Source organism: Tyto alba, unplaced genomic scaffold (assembly GCF_018691265.1).
Source record: "Tyto alba isolate M040663 unplaced genomic scaffold, T.alba_DEE_v4.0 Super-Scaffold_10, whole genome shotgun sequence".
Lineage (NCBI taxonomy): Eukaryota > Metazoa > Chordata > Aves > Strigiformes > Tytonidae > Tyto > Tyto alba.
Window position 1 is genome coordinate 8,462,815 of NW_024881262.1, and position 18,974 is coordinate 8,481,788.

Below are 18,974 nucleotides of genomic sequence, written 5' to 3' on the forward strand. Positions count from 1 at the left end.
CTACTGGGGCAGTTGGAAACATGATCATAGCTTTGTCTTGAGAAAATAGTTTTGCTTAGTCAAGTTAAAACATCAGCAGAGATGGAAATACACCATGTCGTAAACTGCAGGCTACTAATTACATAGGCAGCTACACTGAAATGGTCTTCCAATTGTCCCACAAATGACCTCTACTCTATCTTTTGCAGAATTAAGCAATCACAGTAACCACTTCTGCTAGTTCAGATTTAAACAAATTAGACAGGACAGCTTTTAAAAAAAAAAAACAAAAAACAACCCACCATGTTAGGTTATCATGAAAAATTCTACTCTCCCATTTCCAGTAATAGGAGCACTCTTTGAAAATATAGAGATGATTGAGAGGAAGAAGTCCATGACTTCTCCAGATGGCATTATACTTTAGTAAGTACTGCACAAAGTGCTCACAACATTTTGAAAAATTTTCAGTATTTCTCAGACTCCAAAGAGCTCCCATCATCTTTCTTTTCTTACAATATTTATCAAGCTGTGATGTCTTTACTTTGCAGAATTGTCGTTTAACATTCTTCAGTAATGCTACTCAAAACTTCACAATGCTATTTTTCTCTTATAAATCTGAAAGCCTATTTTCTTCCGCTCCAAGATTTAAGAACTCTAATGTAAGTTTACATGCATGAATTGTTCATGCTCAAGGCATTATGTACTTATAGGGCTGAAAACCATACAGGAAGAATAGTACCATGGCCAAGTATTTTAGATAGACCAATCTAATGCAATGACAGCAGGGAAAATCACTTCAGTCTTTATGCCAATTCACTTGTCTTCATTTAGCATCCTTTCGCTTCCCCAATGTATCAGCCTCCGGAGCCTTCTCAAGCAAGCCCTCCAAAGACCTACTACTAGTTTCCTAAACTGACTAGAGAATCCCATTGAGAAATTCTTGTGTACCCCCACCTTATTTTAGGAAGAAGAAAAAAAAAAAAAAAAAAAAAGAGCTTGTGAAACTATATATAGATACAGATCAATCCAGAATATTATTTAAATATATTCTAGTCCCATTGGTTTCAATTGCTTAAGTGATTTGCTGGAGCAGAGCCAGCACAATAGCTCCCTGCAAGAGCAAGGCCATAAAGAACTGGCAGCAATATCCTTCTCTGCCTTGTGGGGGTCTACTTGCAAGAAAACTTTGTTGTAACAAACTGCCTCTGTCTTTGACTGCCCTCTACAGACCTAAAATAGTACACAAATAGAGCTTGCTAAAAACTTTAAGAGATTGTGATTTTTTTTTTTTTTTTAAAAAAGGGGGGGGGGAGGGAGAAAAGGCATCTGCTACACCCACAAGACATTTGTTAAATTACAGCATATATTAAAAATTCTACAGATATAAACGTGGTTTATCTACTGCTGAAAGAACAGATACTCAGTTGTGCTCTTGCACAATACTTAAGCATGGTGGTTGGTTGACTGGTTCAGAATGAATTTTCCCTTTATTAGAAAAAGTAAGGTAATCCCATCTCCCTTGTAAATCTAGCCATAGAGAAGAGATAAGAAAGTATGTTTAAGGAAAGTATGCAAAAATCAAATTAAATGATACAGGGATTGCAGTTACATACATTTAAAGAAAACAATTGCAAGATCATGACCGTACTTTAAGAAGAGGAGACTAGTAACAGCATACGGTCTGGATATTTGCCCACTGAACGACATATTCATGTTTTCCTTTAGGAAGGCAAGACTTCAGTACTTGAAGAAAAACATACTATAATCAAAACATAGTAGCTTTTTCTCCTTTTTTAAAAAAACTGATATACACTAAGTCAATAGTGATTCCATGCTTCAAGTAGACAATACAGTTTTTACAAGGTGTTTTATCAGAAGGTCTATTTATTAATCTTTCCATGCTGTGAATTGATGTGTTATATCATAACAACTCTCAACAAAATTAATATGGATTTACACAAGACAGTAACAGCTCCAAAAGGAGCTGTTAAAGACCACTGAATAAAAGACCACTTAATGTAAAGATTCAGCAGACTGCAGAAACCAATACCTAACAAATACTGTAAATGCACATAATTGCAATTACTAATACTAAATTGTACCAAACTGTCAGTCCACTTTTATGACAAATAAATAGATAAATCATTGAGTGTCCTTACCAGAACTACTCTCTGAAACCCCACAAAATTGTGATGTGGCAGCAGTACAGCCCTTGGTATTACACCACCTGTAACACAAACCATATTATGATAGTTTCTATCAATATTTATTTTAAAGGATGAAAAAAGGATAAAAGCTATTTTTCTACCAGTCTTTTTACTGAAAGCATTTAAACAACATTCAGTTTCCTACCGATTACAATATAAGTTTAGATACAAAAACGAACAAACAAAAACTAAAGAGCATCTTTCGATTACTTACATGTAATTTATTTTAAAAAATACCAGGCACAGTTTCAACTCTACTCTCTTCTCACTCTTCTAGTTGAAAACAAAACTCTACCACAGAATAGAGCATTTGCTTTAAAGGAATTTCTGTTCTTTCTGGCTGCCAATATTGACAAAGGGGAACTTTATGAGAGTCCAGATTAAAGTTTACAAATGGTTTAGTATTGATGTGATAGCTTATTTTAGTGTTAGCTAAAGTATACAACTAAAATGATTCAATAGCAAGATAAAAAATAGGAAACATAAGGCCATTATCAAACCACCCAGTGTGTTCAAAATTGACCATTTTGGATCTGAATTTAACACCAACAAATTAAAAAGAACATGTTATATGAAAGAATCCTTAAAATACCCTCATGGAATTATTTCCACAAGCAACATCAAAACTTAAAACAATTCCTAGGAGTAAAGTACATTGTGCATCTGTGATCAGAACAACTACTGATCCCATACTTGTATAACACAGTGATTCCTACCACCAATATTCATTACAGATTAAATCATTAGAGAGTGATTTTACATAAACTAAGCGATTAATGGTAAAGGTGTGAAGGTAGCTCAGGAACACTGCCTAGGCACTGCAAGAGAAGAATCCACATATCAAAAAAACGCTGTTTGAAGCAGGACGTAACAGTAAAACCAATAACCCTGCCCCAAATGGAAGAGGATCAAGAAAACAGCAAACTATTTTCTAAATAGTAAACTCCAGCCACAAAGGCTCACAAAATACATTACAAATAACGATGAAACACCCCAAACACCTCCTTAAAACAAGGACTAAAACCAAGGGAGGCAACATAGGCCTTGGACAGCACGCATCATTTCAGACTTTCCATCATCTTAAAAATAATTATTGATCTTTAAGAAGCCCTCTGCTATTTAGACTGTTACTAAGCTGAATCAGACTTGAATTTTTTTTTTTTCCTTGTTTTGATTGAGGAACTACAGAATATTTTGGTCAGTGACCATTTTCCATGTTTAAGTTCTTAAGAGATTTAAACAAACTTCTCTTCCTTCCTTCCTGCAGAGCCCCCAGCAGCTGAGAGGGCATTAGTCTCCAAAACTATGGGAAGAACCCTGTGCAATAGAAGGGAGAATGCCACAAACACTGATGGCACTACACTCCTCCACATATAGGGAAACTGTAGTATTTAATTATTATTTAATTAATATTTACATATTAATGGTTGTCTTTTTCAGAATGAGAAGATATAAATACTATGACCTAGACATGTGAGAAGTAAATGCTACAAAGCATCACTTAAAGATCACCAGCTGCCTCATAACATTTCTAAGAAAACCACTCAAGTACCACCACCCTGGACTTGAAAAGTGTCCTGGTTCTTCTCTATAATGACATTTACTGACAGTAGCTCACAAGCTAAGTGAAAGGGTCCTGACTCTATATTAATGTAATTTTAATTCTCTGCTAGGCTATTATGTACTGCCTTGATCATTTCTGAGAATCTAACTGTAAATATCAACTGTATTGCTAACATTTAATTTAAAACAAAAACCCCCCAAAAAAGAATGGGAAAAAAAAAAAAAAAAAAAAGAGAAACAAACAAAAAACCCAAAACCCAAACAGAAAAAGTTTAAAACACTTAAAGAATTTTAACTCCAAGATGAATGATAATGCAAAAGGTCATTTAAAGTGGATACTGATCATGCTGATTGAACAAACATGAGGGAGCAATAAAATTCAACACTTACATGCTTTGAACTTCATGCATTTTACGTTTACATTAAGTATTTTTCATTCATTTAGAGCAAACTCTGTTTCAAGTAAATAACTGATATTACCCCCCAAAATGATGCCAAACAGGAGAAAGAATCAGGAGGCCCTACATGAGAGCAGCATACCACCTCACCTTCGACAGACCCTGCTCTGAGAGGAATTCCGTTCCTCTCCAAAATTCCCAAGAGCTTCCACAAAACACAACATGCACAGAACGCCAGAAACTCAACATTGCATTAGCCTCCCTACAACAACAGGAAACCTGTTTGCAGTTAACTGATTTGCCATGGGATGGTGCAGGCTGAGGCACACAGCAAGAAGTAAATGCATGGCCCAGCATAACAGGTCTTTTAAGAATGACTAAGCGACAGAAGTAATTTTTCAGCTGGATCCTAAGAGTCATCTACTTTTGCAGTCACATGTATCACATAATATGACCATCAGAGAATCCCCTAAACTATATTTATCCTGGAAACACTTTCATCCTGTTTCAAATTAATAAATAAGAGTAAAGTTTATTGCATATGCTGCAAAGACTTACACATTACATATAGAGAGTATGTTCCCTTTTTATTTTTTTTTAATATATTAGTGATACGAACAGAATTTGTAGCATGTAGGATAAAAATTTCACATTCAATTATATTCCTAACCATGTGATGTGATGAAATGAAGCACATCACAGGGTGCTCACCTATAGTCACAGGATAGAATTTCTATTACTATATCCACTCTTTGAATTTTAATTCCGCGGTAACACTGTGGATTGCTTCGTAGTTACATACTTAGTCTTTTATTTTTCTTTCTTAAGAGATGCATATCTACATGCATTTCAGAGAATCTGATTCAACTGCAAACCTACAGTGTCATCAAAGAAAAAAGAGGAGTCGAGCAGGAGGGGAAGGGCTAAAGAGATTTACCAGCCTCAGGGAGAGGACGAGAACAGAAAACACTGCAAAAATGTGGATGATTTTGAGAACCCAACATTGTAGGTGACACTAACTGGCAAGCTTAACAACTGTATCTGTTACTGAAATGCTCACACTCTGTAAGAATTTGTGCATCGTAAGCATGAAATCTTTCCCTCTGCAGCTTAAAATATCTATGCATTTAAAAACCATATACAAAAATACACATTACTTCCCCATTTCAAAATTAATTGCAGAGCAGGAATTTATCACAGTACCACCAATACATGTGATGATGCCACACGTAAACATACTGTACTCGGCTTGGCACAAAACACCAACAGAAATGGTAAATTTAAAAAGATCCTGTTAAAATGTCACTCTTGAAGTAGTTGATTAATATCAGTGAAGCTGGAAGACGGGGTCCCGAGAAGGCCACGCTGGATTGACCTGCCACTAGGGCGTGCTCCTTGATCAGCGGAGTCCTACCACCCCATTTCTCGGGTACCCTGAAAGAAATACAGGGAAAAGTGTGTCTTTTACCTCTCTACATTAAAAGAATATAGCTATCCAAACTGGACTGACTTAATCTCTTAAAATGATAGCTTTGTTTGCAACTCTCCCAAGATTTGGGGCAGCAACTTCCATTATAGATTCTTCTCTTCCATGACTTGTAACTGAAATCCTTATTACTATTAGATTGGGACTTCTTAAGTCAATGCAATTTTTTAAAAAATAATCAAAAATTGATTTTCAACAAACAAGTAACATTACTTTTTTGAACAACTGTCTAGGGTTTTTGCTTCTTTTGATATTAAATCATGTATAGGTAGGGGAAAAAAAAAAAAAAAAGACAAAAAAGTAAATTTTGTGCTCATAAAAAATACCGATGTGCATTTTATAAAGTGAATGTAGCCTGTCAGGGAGAAACGATCTACTTTTAGGAAGTATTGTTTACTGCTGTCTTCCCCACTAGACCACCTGTTAATACTATTTGATGTTGTTTCTTTCTGTATGATAACTATGACTATAGCAAAGACTGATACTAAGGCGATGAAACGTGTGTGTACAGAAAAAGAATTCAGTATAAACTGACATTAAACAAAAATATAAGTCTCTCTCTTGAACTTAAAGCAATGCATGCATTTGGATCTTCAGAGAGCTCAATGCATGAATAAGGCCTTATTTTTAGTTTGTCCTATGAGCGCAGCATAATTTCTGGTCTGCTTCTCCCTCCATTTGCATAAATCCAAATGTTACCACTGAGATATATGATCTGCTTGCTGCAACTTATTCCCTCTAATCCCTCTGTTTCAAAGACCATCCAACCAACAAATGTCACCAGCGGAGAAACTGAAATCCAAGTAATGCATTAACAAAATAAGAGTTGGTTCATCTACAAAACCAAGATTTGCTTTTCTGTTTTGAGCCTGCAAACAGCACCCCAGATCCCTTTTTGCCATACCTCTGAGAAAAACACAACAGGAGAGGCTGCTTAAAGAAAACCAGTCTTGGATTTAAAAATTCACATCAGCCTCTTCGAATCGCTCTATGAAATGTAAACCTGTTTAATTTTCAAGTAGGATTGCATTGATTTCTAAATATTTTGTTGTCATTCAGAAGCTTACACACAGCACAACCAAACACAGCATCAGAAGTTAAACTAATAATAAATCATTTATCACATGCAAAGTTTAAGACCGCAATTCACTGAATTATATTTATGATCACAAAGTAAACAGAATAAAAGTGGTATTTCAGTGATAACAGCAGATATAGTAATTTCAGAGGAATCAGAAACACTCAATGCAGAGTAAAACTCCAAAACCGCTAACAGCCCTAATGCCGCTGAAAGGGACTCTTGAGCAAGACTACCTGGATACCGAAAAATCTATGCAGGGAAGTTTGAAAATTAAAAAAACTTTAATTCTTTGGGTCATTACCATACTCAAGTAAAACCCCCCAGGAGAATTTTATCCCATAAGTTTATAGCCCAGACAACTAACATTTACCATAAAGTTCCCAGGTAGATGACAACCAGACATGGATTGAAATGCTACAGAAGCAAAGCTTCAGCAGTATTGCATCTTCAAGTATAACTGTACTATTAGACATTACTTTTTAGCAAAACAGTTATTCCAGGTTCTGAATATGAAACTACGAAGTTTAAGATCTTTATCTGTAAAATCATTAATGTTCTGCTTTGACTACCTCAGGGCAATGCCCCAAGTGAACGCGCATCTTTTCTTCTCTTCCTTATCCACTGTCATTTCCATAATTCATACTTCTAACGATTTAAGCAGTCATACATCACCAGTGCAGAGGATATTTTCAGAGTACACTGATGGTTCTCAGAAAGTCTTATATTTAACCAGCTGCTGTAGGGACACCAAGGAAGAAGCAGTATGTACAACTATATGATCTTTGACTGGTGCATATATTGAGCAGATAGGTTTTTGAGCTTTATTGTGTTGTGCACTCTTCAGATGAGACATGTCTTTTAAACGCTAAACGAAAACAATGCAATAATTAAAGAACTGGAGCAAAGTGACTTGTTATCCCACTATTCTTCATGCATGGAAGACAGGCTTTTTTTCTTACCCCCCCCCCCCCTTTTTTCTTCTTTAGTATTTTGTAGCATATCTCCAAGGAGCTGATGCATTTTGCTGGTTTTTTTATAGATTGCTTACGTACTATCTATCACAGGACACTACTAGTATACATTTCTACAAAGTTACTTGGTCAGACTAATTTGGAAACAAGACACTGAAATTCTCATTGTTGCTATTTGAAAGATATCCCAGTTCTTTGGCCTGATCATAATTCAAACTACTGGGCTTAAATCCTTTAAGTTTCAGATGTATATTCTCAGTGAAAACATCAAATACAGGAATGATTTTTACCAAACTGGAGGGCAGAAGCACTTCCTTTTTTAAAGGTTGCCTCCACTAGGATTGTTTCATGACTAGTGTTGCAAATGCTACAGGCGCTACTTCGCATACTCATTAAAAATTATCTCTGAAGCTTGCATTTCTTTTTCCTGAAAAAGCAGCCTTCAAAATGTAAGCCACTCAAAAGCACTGTAAAGCTGATCTTCTTTCTCTTTCCTGAAAATCCTCAATTTTACCATTTTAAAGTTTAGTAAATAATTTTGTTTTTCCTTGACACATCATCTCCAGCAGTTTATCTCACGGCATCAACCACCATCGCTGACACCCCTCCCAGAGCAGATGGCTGCTACACACTTTGTGCCTGCCTTTAAATTCACAACCAGAGGTTCACCCACACCACAAATACAGAAAACGAGCAGTCTTCATCTTTCCATTTATCCCCATTAAGTCAGTGCCACCATGTTTTCCCAGGAGAAAAGTGTGAGAGCTGAAACACCGCAAGCAACAGCAGCCAAGGACACTCAGAAACAAGGTCTGCCCTCGCTGATCTTGGACTGTAGGAAGGGAAAAGCCAAACTGCTGGGCAGTGACGGTGCCTTGCAGAAGCCTCGGTTCCTTCAGAATTAAATATCAAGTGGCACTTCTGGGATGGAACACACACCTCCAACTGGGCTTCAATTTGCCTGGGTATGCATATAAAAACAGCGGGACTTGGTCCTAAATTGGAGCAAAAGCAGGTTGTATCATAATTATGTCATATCTAATTAAAGTCCATATCACTAAAATAGGGAGTAGCAAATGTAGATACAAACATCATTTGGCAGGCACAGTAGTTATCAAACCTGCAGCTGGAACATAGCTCAGGACATGAAAGCATAATAAAGCTACTGATTGGATACCCTGATTACTAGAATTTAGGTAGATTTTGCTTTACTTTATAGCACTGTAGTAACACTTTACTAGAGGGAAAGACAGGTTCTTGGATTTCAGAGTTGCAATTCAATAGGTATATGGAATTACAACATAGATAGCTCTTGCACTCTCTCAGGAGACTCGAGTTAAATTCTTGGCTCAGGTTTGTAGTGAAAATGAACAGGCAACATTAATCTAGTCACAATTTATTCATAAATGACATTGAAAAAACCCAAACCTTAGTTTACTAAATGGCAGCCCAAAAGATTGTGAATGCATCTGTCAGGACTAACTGCAAAACGAAGGTGCCTGACAAAGTCTTTAAGTAGCCCTTGTAATCTGTGTAACATCTACCTACAGAGACAAAAATCATCTTGGGACAGATGGATTCACAAATTCAACCGAACAACTCAAACCAGGTTTACCAACGCCAGCAGTCGTGCTCTATGGGAAAGATTTTGACAAGGAAATAAGAGTCTATTTTTCTCCAATTTTGGAAGCATTGCAGCTGTGTATTGCTTAATAATTTAGTTTATTAAAGGCAACAACTGTCAAAATCTATACAAACTAATTTGTCGTGCAGCAATTTTACATTATTGGAATCTTGTTATAATCTGACTAATGCACACTATCACTTTCTAACCATGCCTATAATTGGTTTCTTGGCTGTACAGGCCTAAAGACAGTAATCCAAAACATCTTCCAATTACACTGAAAAATACGCATGTTTGCAGAAAGTCACATTACTTCAGACTCAATGGGCCTTTAATAATACAAGATTTTAAAAATGTTTGTGAAAGGACTAATATTTGGTACTATTCAGAAAGTTATACGTTTATGTAGGAAAATACCATCTTGAGACCTGTAAACACTGAAGAAACGTGTATTGAGATACTTAAGGAACATGAGAGAAACTCAAGGAAAAAAGGTCAAAAATCCATTTAGATGGAAGAATATATTCCAAGTCAATACATCCAAAACAAACAAGGAACCCAGCCATCATGAACTTAACTTGTTTACTTCCAACTCATGCAACTGCCTATCAACCTTGTCTGCAATCCTTCACAGGGCATTTGCAGTTCCTTGAATTTGTTGGTAGATCAGCAGCAGTTCAAAACATGAGAACTTGTACAGGAACCATTGTTAATATTCCCAGAGCATGGCATTTGGCAGATGCTTTCTTTGCAGTACCAGGATTGGCATACAGGTAACTTTTCAGATGCTTTAAGTGTTGCAGCCTGCTATATTAGTACTTTGACAAACATGGTTTACTATTGATAGAAAAGATCAACAAGTAAATATTACAAGGACAAGAAGGATTTCCCAGATGCAGACACACTTCTTAGCAGAGGAAAAACACTGAACTTGAAATGCAATAGAATTTTTGTAAATTTTTAATGTATTAATGATTTTTAAAAAAAAAAAAAAAAAACCCAAAAAAAACTACTACAGAATCTTAAAATCTGTCTAAAAACCTTGGCAGATCAAGTGTGCTCACTGTGACGGAATCTCACAATTGCAGTGGAACCAACAGGGCTACGTTACATACAGCACTATATGCAATAAGTACATGCACAGATACAACATTCCAAGTCACATGACAGTGAAAAGAAAAACAACTGTCATGCAAAGAGCGTCAGAAAAACATACAAGGACAAAAACTGCAAAACAAACCACTGACAGTCACTCCCAACATGACTGTGAAATGAGAGAAATCATGCTTCAAGTGTCCTGCAGAGTTTAAGCATGGGTCTCGTTATCTGCCTTCATACGTAACTCCCATCACCAACGCAGGCAGGTGCTTTAGCACTGTCAGTTTTTCCTCAGACCACTGTGAATTGGACAAACACTACTTGCTGCAGTTTATCCATGGAGAATTACTGAACCTTAAGCACTTCTTGAAATGGCCTGGATCCCAAGCAATGCCTGAAACACCAATCTCTCCAGATAGACTTGCTCTATCACTAACACAAGTTGTTTCGGGTTGGTTCTCTGCCCAAAGCTGTAATGTGTACAGTAAAGTATGTAAGAGCCAGGGGAAAAAGAAAAAAAAAAAAAAAAAAACCCACACCTTAAAATTGCATATTAAAAAGCTTGCAGCCAGGAGTCTGTCTATCCTCAGTTCTTTCACAACTGTGACACTATGAACTACACTGAAACACACACAGACACACAGCTTTGGGGAGACTGGCAGCAGAGGTAAAACACAAAGAGCTCATCATCTTTGGAGGGTTACTGGCAGTTGCCAAGGGGGCTATGAAAGCTCAAAGCCCCGGGCTATGCTTCCACTACTGTCGATAACCATGCCCTCCAACAAAAAGCTGTAGCACTCTACCCTCCAAAGTACAGGGTATTAAAAAGCAGAGTAGTACATCTGCTTGTAGTTAGAAGTTTGGCACTAATAGGGCTTTTTCCTCACACTTGCAACAAATGCCGAGAAGACCTTAATGCAGAAGATGCAGCGTGTGGCCAAAGGTACCGCTGGTGCTTTCACTAGCAGGTGAGTTCCACAGATAACTGCCAGCAGGGTTTTAATCCAGCAGTAGCAAACAACTTCTAGGACACAGCTTAAACCTCCTAGGACAGCTAGCTAAATGAATAACGTAAAGTCTACAGATAGCAGAGAAGCAATTTTTGTTCCCCAAAAGCTACGTGCACAAGAGGGACAAGATGCAAAGACGACGCGCACAAATTCCTCAGCCAGCAGTCACAGCCCGGGGTGTCGCAGCACTGCTCTATGAAGTTTAGTGGAATGCATTTAAATAATGTTTGGATACGTGACAAAACAGATCTAAAAATATCAAGCACATGCAAAGTATAATGCATCTCACCTTATTAGAAATTAATTGACAGATGAGCATAAGTGCAAGGGAGAAGGCAGGAGGCAAGGCAAATAGGTAAAAGATACAAACCTATGTGGAAATTTGTCCCATGAGAGCAAACCAGAACGTAACACCTCTTCTATATAGTAACACGTGTGCTATGGGAAGCGATGTGCACTTGAATGCATGTTTTACCCTGATCCCAAAGGATCAAGCTTCTTGTGGGATGCCCCTTCTTATTTTATTCCTCTTCAGTTTGTCTATGAGAAACTCACTTCCAATGGAGGCCTAAAAACTGCCCTATGTTTTATTTTATGCACAGGAAAACATATAATAGTGATGTTGATTTAGGACTTGAAAATTAAGACGAGATGTAGGCAATATATCATTGGCTTTCCTCTTAAGCCTTGCTTCAAGAGGGAGGCTTTTCTTAAAATAGTTTAAGTGCCATTACTTTGAAATCATCATCCTTAGAAAGTGATTTTGAGAAATACAACCAACTTTGCTTTCAAGCTTTTGATTGCAAAGGCACATAAGCGTGAATGTTCCTGAAGCAAAAGTTTCAGAATTAAGCATATATGCAAAGAAGGATACACAGCATATATTAATAATATATGCCTATAAATAAGCAGGAAAATAGACTTAAAATATCCACATAACTATTAATTAGTTATTAATATTAGATCTCTGGTCTATTTCCCTTCAAATTAGCCACCCACTAGCAAAATGTCAATTGCAAAACAAGAGACTATATTTATAGTACAACCTACTTTGAGTTTTGAGAGACATGTCAGGCACTGCTAAATTATAATACCCCTATTGTGTGCCTTCCCAAATTAACACCTAGCTTTCATTATAGGCAACTATACATACAAAAATCCTATTACATTTTAAGAGTCTTTATTACATCACATGAGCTGGTACAAACATTTTTCCATATAGAAGTCTATGCAGAGAGAAAGGGAAAAAAAAAAAAAAACAACCAACCAACCAACCAGTAAACTAGTGTTAAGTAATTCACTGGAATGAAGCTGGGTCAGACACTAGCACAGCTCTAAAAAGGGCCTGTGCAGCATTTATGGTGAGAGGAGTGAGCATCCAGGAGATGGTAAAGAAATTCTTGGTTCTGATTTCATTATTTCCCATTCAGAGGCTAGCTTTGATTGCTAGTACTACAAGCAACACACCATGAAATGCAATACAACATCTTTAGGCTGTATTCGTACATAAGAGTTGCCAACAAAAGGGAAACAACCTCTCTAACAATATATCTTATCAATCAGTGGGGGAAGGTGTATGTACATGCATGACATGCCCGGCACAAAACCACACTGGGTCCAGACCAAGTCCCCTGGTGATTACCAGCTCATCGAGATGGAAAAACACACTTTATATATGGCTACCTACTGAAATGCTGAGGTCGCTCTGTGGCCTCTCCAGCTTCTCTTCTATCACGGACAAACCAAGTACAAAAGTACAATCAGCACAGGATGCACCTTCTCTGCAGCTTTTGCCAACGATACAATTCAGGATTTCTCCGGCAAAACTAGACCATATTGGGGATTTCAGAGGAGGTCAAAAGTCACTGCAGTGAGTTATATTTTTAAAGAATATGGCCTATTACACTGAATTTTCTTCTGGTATGTGTTTTGTGATTTGCCTTGAAAACAGTTCTCCTCCCTTTCTGTCTCCAGACTCCTGACACTATCTGCAGAAAAAGCAGAAAAAAAGAGCATCCTGCAGAGGTTCACTGAAGATGGAGAGCTGGCAGGAGAAACCCTAGCAATACACACTAAATTGCCTCAAGCCTTCTGCTGAGAGAGAAGCAGGACTCTGTTTCGAGTATGTCTGCTATAGAGAAGAAACAGAAATAGAGAAAAAAAATATATAAACAGTTCTCTAAACAAACTTAGTACTAAGGAATACCATCTTCTCAACAACAGGTGACCTGTGCTCACATTTTGGTGGATAATAGTCTATTTCACAGTTTTAAAGCAGATTAATTTGGAATACTCATAAATGTCTGAAAGATAGACTTGAAGAGAAACAGTAATCACTGCGGCTCATCCTTCCTCTTGGTATAACATCACATCACTTTCCACCAGCTTGCAGGAGCACACTCCTAATAACACCTTTTACAGAACTTCCTTCTACAGCTAGCTCTTTTATTCTTGTAAAAAATAAAAATAAAAAAAAAATAATCATCCTCCTAGCCTTAAGATTTGCACAAAACTAAGGGCCCTCTGCCAGCTGTTTAATTTCTCATGTATTTATGCATATCAAAGTATTTGTACAAAGAAATCAATTGTAGCTGCAACTAATTCTGCATGCTGCCGATTCACCTTTAAATCCATGGGGAGTGAAGAGAGTACCGAATTAGTAAAACCATCATTTGCTGTCTGGGAACAGGATTGTCTATGTTTTTCCATTTCTTAGATTTTCTTTTTATCTTAAAATTCACATTAACACTATAACTATTGAAAACTAGAGGAGTCAAAATTGAGGAAAGGAATCATGACCTGCAAGAGGAAACAAATTTGAAGCCAGCTGGGATCCAAAGCCACTTTCATCACATGGGATATTTTTATGTCCATTGTACATTTTATTTTTTCAAGTAACTGTCACACATGTAAGCAAGAAAGCTGCGAGGTACTTTAAAAGGAGATAAGAAAGAAAAGATTAATGTGGTCCCATCCATCCCTCGCTGGGCTTTCTCTTTACATATGCTGAAAATATTTAAACCTTGAAGAGATCATTTAAAAGTTTTCAGGATTAAGGTGGTCTTGACCAGCTAAGTGAAAGTCTCCACTATCAGCAAATTTCATTCAGGCTATGGCTGTGGGGATCCATGTCTTATAGCTATGAATAAAAACTGGAGCCCAATTATCAATAAGCAAGTTTGCCTCCGTAGCTGCTACGCTGCAATTGATCTCACACCGCTTGCTTTATAACAAACCAGCACCAAGTCAAGACCTAGTGTGTGTGTCTTGATTTTTCTCCTATTGCAAATCAGTTTACTGCAACAGTTTATCTTAAAACATTAAAATACTATCAGCAGAAGGAAAGCTTCATTTTCAATTGTATATTATTTTTTAGTTACACTTATCTTAGGCAAAGCTGGCATTACAGAGGGATGGACATTTGACATGATTTTTATGGTTTAATTAATCTTAGTAGAAATAGGGATAGAATTGAGAGTTTTGGATACATTATGGAGATGAAGGCAAGTGGTTTTCTGGGAAGTCCTGGCTCATAGAGACCACTCAAAAAATCCACAACAAAAACTTCTTCAAACCACAGAAAAAGAACAAGCCAGTAACAGACATTTAACCCCTACTGCTGATATATGAACGCCCATTTGTAAGTACTATGTCTTCAGATGATTATTGCATATTCCACAGGTTCCCTGTGGAAGCAGACAAACCACAGACTTCACAATAAATCTAGGTGCATCCCCTGGTAAAAGCATTCCCCCCCTCAAAGATACCAGGGAAGCTGCCTTTCCACTGACTTTACCCAACTTCATTCAGTTAATATATTAACTGAATTTAAATTATTACAACTGAATATTATATAACCACAGAAACCTTTGCCATCATATCCTTCACATGAATTGCAGTTAAGAAGAGAGCCAAGTCCGATGACCCCATGCAGTATAGCAAGAAAAGCAGAAATGGTTGTTTACTTATACAACCTCTGTGGATAAAGTTGAGAATAAAAGCATGATTCGGGCTATGGAAGGCAGTCAGAGGCAGAAGAATGAGGCAGCACTGTGAAGTGATCATGGACTTTAACTTCAGCTCCTAAGGCTGCTAGACTCTCATAAATGTTATTAAAAATATACCAAAAATGTTGTTTTCTGCCTCAAGTGAAGTAAACTTGTCTGCCTACTCAGAATAGGAACACTCAGATGAGAAAGAGGTTCGCTGTAGATATGCCAGAATGTGTATTATTGGGGTGGGGGAGCTCATTTTGTCAAGAAGAAAACTGAGAGCACTTGAAAGTAGTTAAGGGTTTGTAGGGCTTTCTAGACCTATTGCACTTTACATGTATACATACACAATATGTTTTTATAAATGCTAGAAAAGATAATAGCAGATCTATTTTTGTTCCCTTTTATATCGAGAAGCAAACTATTCACACGCTAGCTACATCCAACAATGCAATTAATACCTGACCCAATGTCTAGACACAAATAAGCTGCGTTTTTCACAGCATAGCCATACGTAACCAAATTCATCCCCATTAACCCTGCTCCTCAACTCCGTCTGTAACACTGAAACCTGAGAAAAAAAACAAGGCTACTACAAATCAGTGCCTCTGAGGAAAATGAGCAGGTATGCATGCAGGGGAGTGGGTGGCAACCCACGCAGCTGTGCTTCATTGACTTGTAGAGAAGGAAAAGCCAAATGAGTCTATGTGCAGAGTTTATATCACTTCTCTGCACCGCAAAACAGACAGCCAGTGAATTACAAGGCTGCACGGCCAAGATGATATAAAACCAAAAAGCCTCGGGTAGTCATCATCTTCACTGTTCAAGCATAAATCACAATGCGCGTTGATAACTCTGATGTGGTTATACACACTTGGCTAAAATGAAGCGGTACAAAAAGATCTACAAAACACACAAAATTAAAAAAAAAAAAACCACATGCAACAAATCACGGGGATTTTACTCATTTCACCTAAAATTTTTCTGTTCCATTTCAGGCACCTCTCTTCTTGCTCAAGGAACCTTCACAACAACTAAAACTAAGCATTATGAACATTATTATTACCACTATTTATTTGCATAACAGCAGCATCCAAAAGGCCCTTTTTCAAGATGAGGGCCCCATTGTGCTAACGTTGCATAAACATGTAAAACTTTGTTACTGTGCTGAAGAGATTGTAATCTAACCAGACAAGGTCAATAAGCAACATAAAAGTAAAATGTCGACAAACAACAAAATAATCTCCTGTGCAGGACTTTTGTTGTTTTAATATATTTTCCTTAGACCATCATCTTCTCTTTCTTACCAACCAAGGTCCTCCAGATAGTCTGCATCACTGCTGCTGCTGATTCTGTCCTCCTAGCACACCCTGTTACCAAAAAAAAAAAATTCCTCTTTGTGGAAGGCACGAAACACTGAAGAGTCTTCAAAGATAATGGAAGTGCTGAGATGTAACATAGTTTTCCCAGTTATTCTTGAAAGTGCTAGTTGTTTCTGAGTTAGGATAAACACAGTGTTGAATATTGCCATCTTTATCTAAATTCAGTAACTTCTCTGGTCAGTGAAATTAAATATCTGTAGTGCTGAATAAGGATTAAATGCTAGCCCTTGGTTTATGTTAAAAAAAAAAATAAAGCTAAGTAACAAGTTTATTCTGTGTTTGGAAAAAACAATCTATATATAGCTAGTAGTGAGAGAATGTTATTTCGCTTATTTTCTAACCATATAGCAAACAGTCTTCTACAGACACGTCCTTGCTCAGCCCCAACGAATGCAGCAGAAATACAGGCACTGAGCTAGATTAGAGCCTAGTGAGCAGGGAAGTGTTTTGAGGGAACAGGCTGAAAAAGGAAAGGAAAAAGCATCACGGGAACACTTTTTCTGTTCTTGGCTCAGGCTGCTGGGCTGAGTTAGGGAATGCCTTATTAAACAGCTGAAGCTCTAGAAACTTGCAGCCATTATCCTAGTGTGAGGCAAAACGTTACACATGCACTTCTGCCTGTCTAGGATTCTTTCTTAAATCTACTAAATATTTGCTGAATGAAGATTCTCAAGACAAATGATTTTTCTAGGTGTTACTAAAAAATCCATGCAGCTTGCCTAGATTTGGTTAGAAGTGATAAATATATGCATTTCCTACAGTGAAGTCCACGTTTTAGAGATCTTACAGTTGCTTCTCTGATTGCAACTTAGTACAGGAGAAAAAAAAAACAAAAATCCATCTTAAAAATGCTCCATTTTGAAGGATTTTTTGGCATTCACCTATTGCTACAGAAACAATTGTCCCCTTCCCCCTTTCAGTATATTCCTGCTTTCTGACAGCACTGCTCTTTTCATTTAACCCAAGATGTCTATCATAAAATTCTTCTAGGAATACACAACCAGTCAGGGAATGCTCTACCTTTCGACAAATCCGCTATACTTAAGGAATATAAGTGTTTCCCCCACCCAATTCTTCAACTAAGCTTCCTATTTATAGCAGTCTTATCACAGGATTTTAACATATGATAGCAGAGGCACTGTGTAACACACTGAATTTAAATTTGAGATAGCCACAAAATTGCTCTTCAAATACACTAAAACCATGCACGCGGTAACAGCGTACTAGCATAACACAGTGCGCAGCAAGTTGTTTGTGTAAACAAGCCATGGCATTACCTTCCAAATTGTCCTAAGTGACACTCAGCTCCCAGAAACCATGCAAGGAAGGGCTACGAACACTTCTCAGCACGCAGTCAAGTTTCACCCACATCTTTTCCCAAACAGTCCCTTTTTAGTTGACCTCTAGGCAATTTTCATGGCTGTAGCCAGATGAAATTATCTGAGGCAGGGCTCAATTTATCTTTTTTTTTTTTTTTTTTTTTAATATATATAACCACTCTAACATGCATTCATTTTCCACTGGAAGATTCCCAGGGAGGTAGCACTGTTCCAAGCACAAGTGACATGCTGCCAGGGCAGGAGAATAAGGAAGCAAGCATGTTTTCTCTGACCCAGATCTCCTGGGATCTCCAAGCTCCTTTCCCTACCCAAGGCACCTTGCCTACAAACCACTGCAGATTTTCCACTGTATGAGTTGTAAGTCACAAAAATATCTGGAACAATTAACTTTGCTTAAGCTGCAATGATTTTTCTTCAAAAGCAAGCACTGGTTTTCCTAACTTATGAGTCTTGCATAGTTGAAATCTTTTTAAGTAGATGTCACCCACTTCAGCTGTAAATTGGCACTTCTAGTAACACTCTGCACAAGCTTTGCCTTTGCTGATGTTTCTCCACTCGAGCACTGTGCAAAAAGTCCAAGATCAATCCTGGGGTAAAAAGAGCAGAACCCCAAACAAATATTTTTTCCATAGGTTTTCTATGCATGGGTGCCATGAGTTCTCTTTGAAAGGCTTCAGAATTTATGCATGTAACATTCCTTTTCAAAGCATAAATTTGAAGGCATTTACATAACAATGAAAACTGTTCTCCAAATCAGACAAAAAAAAAACAAGTCCAAGAACTATTTAGTGCTTCTGAATTTGCTGAACTATAATGTTTGTATTCATTATGATGTTTTCTCCC

General features: G+C 37.4%; 1 protein-coding gene across 7 annotated transcripts in view; it reads right to left on the reverse strand.

Moving 5' to 3' along the window:
• TBL1XR1 (TBL1X receptor 1) overlaps window positions 1-18,974 on the reverse strand; it is a 116,768-nt gene that overhangs the window by 38,421 nt on the left and 59,373 nt on the right. For 4 of the 7 annotated variants that reach the window (XM_042794006.1, XM_033006370.2, XM_033006368.2 and 1 more), the window contains exon 3: window positions 2,139-2,206. The exons of 1 other annotated variant lie outside the window; for it this stretch is intronic. The gene's annotated coding sequence lies outside the window, so the exon portion shown is untranslated. Of the gene's footprint in view, window positions 1-2,138; window positions 2,207-5,386; window positions 5,582-16,716; window positions 16,780-18,974 lie in introns of all 7 variants that reach the window. 2 more of the 7 variants (XM_042794024.1, XM_042794049.1) reach the window with 2 other exon arrangements.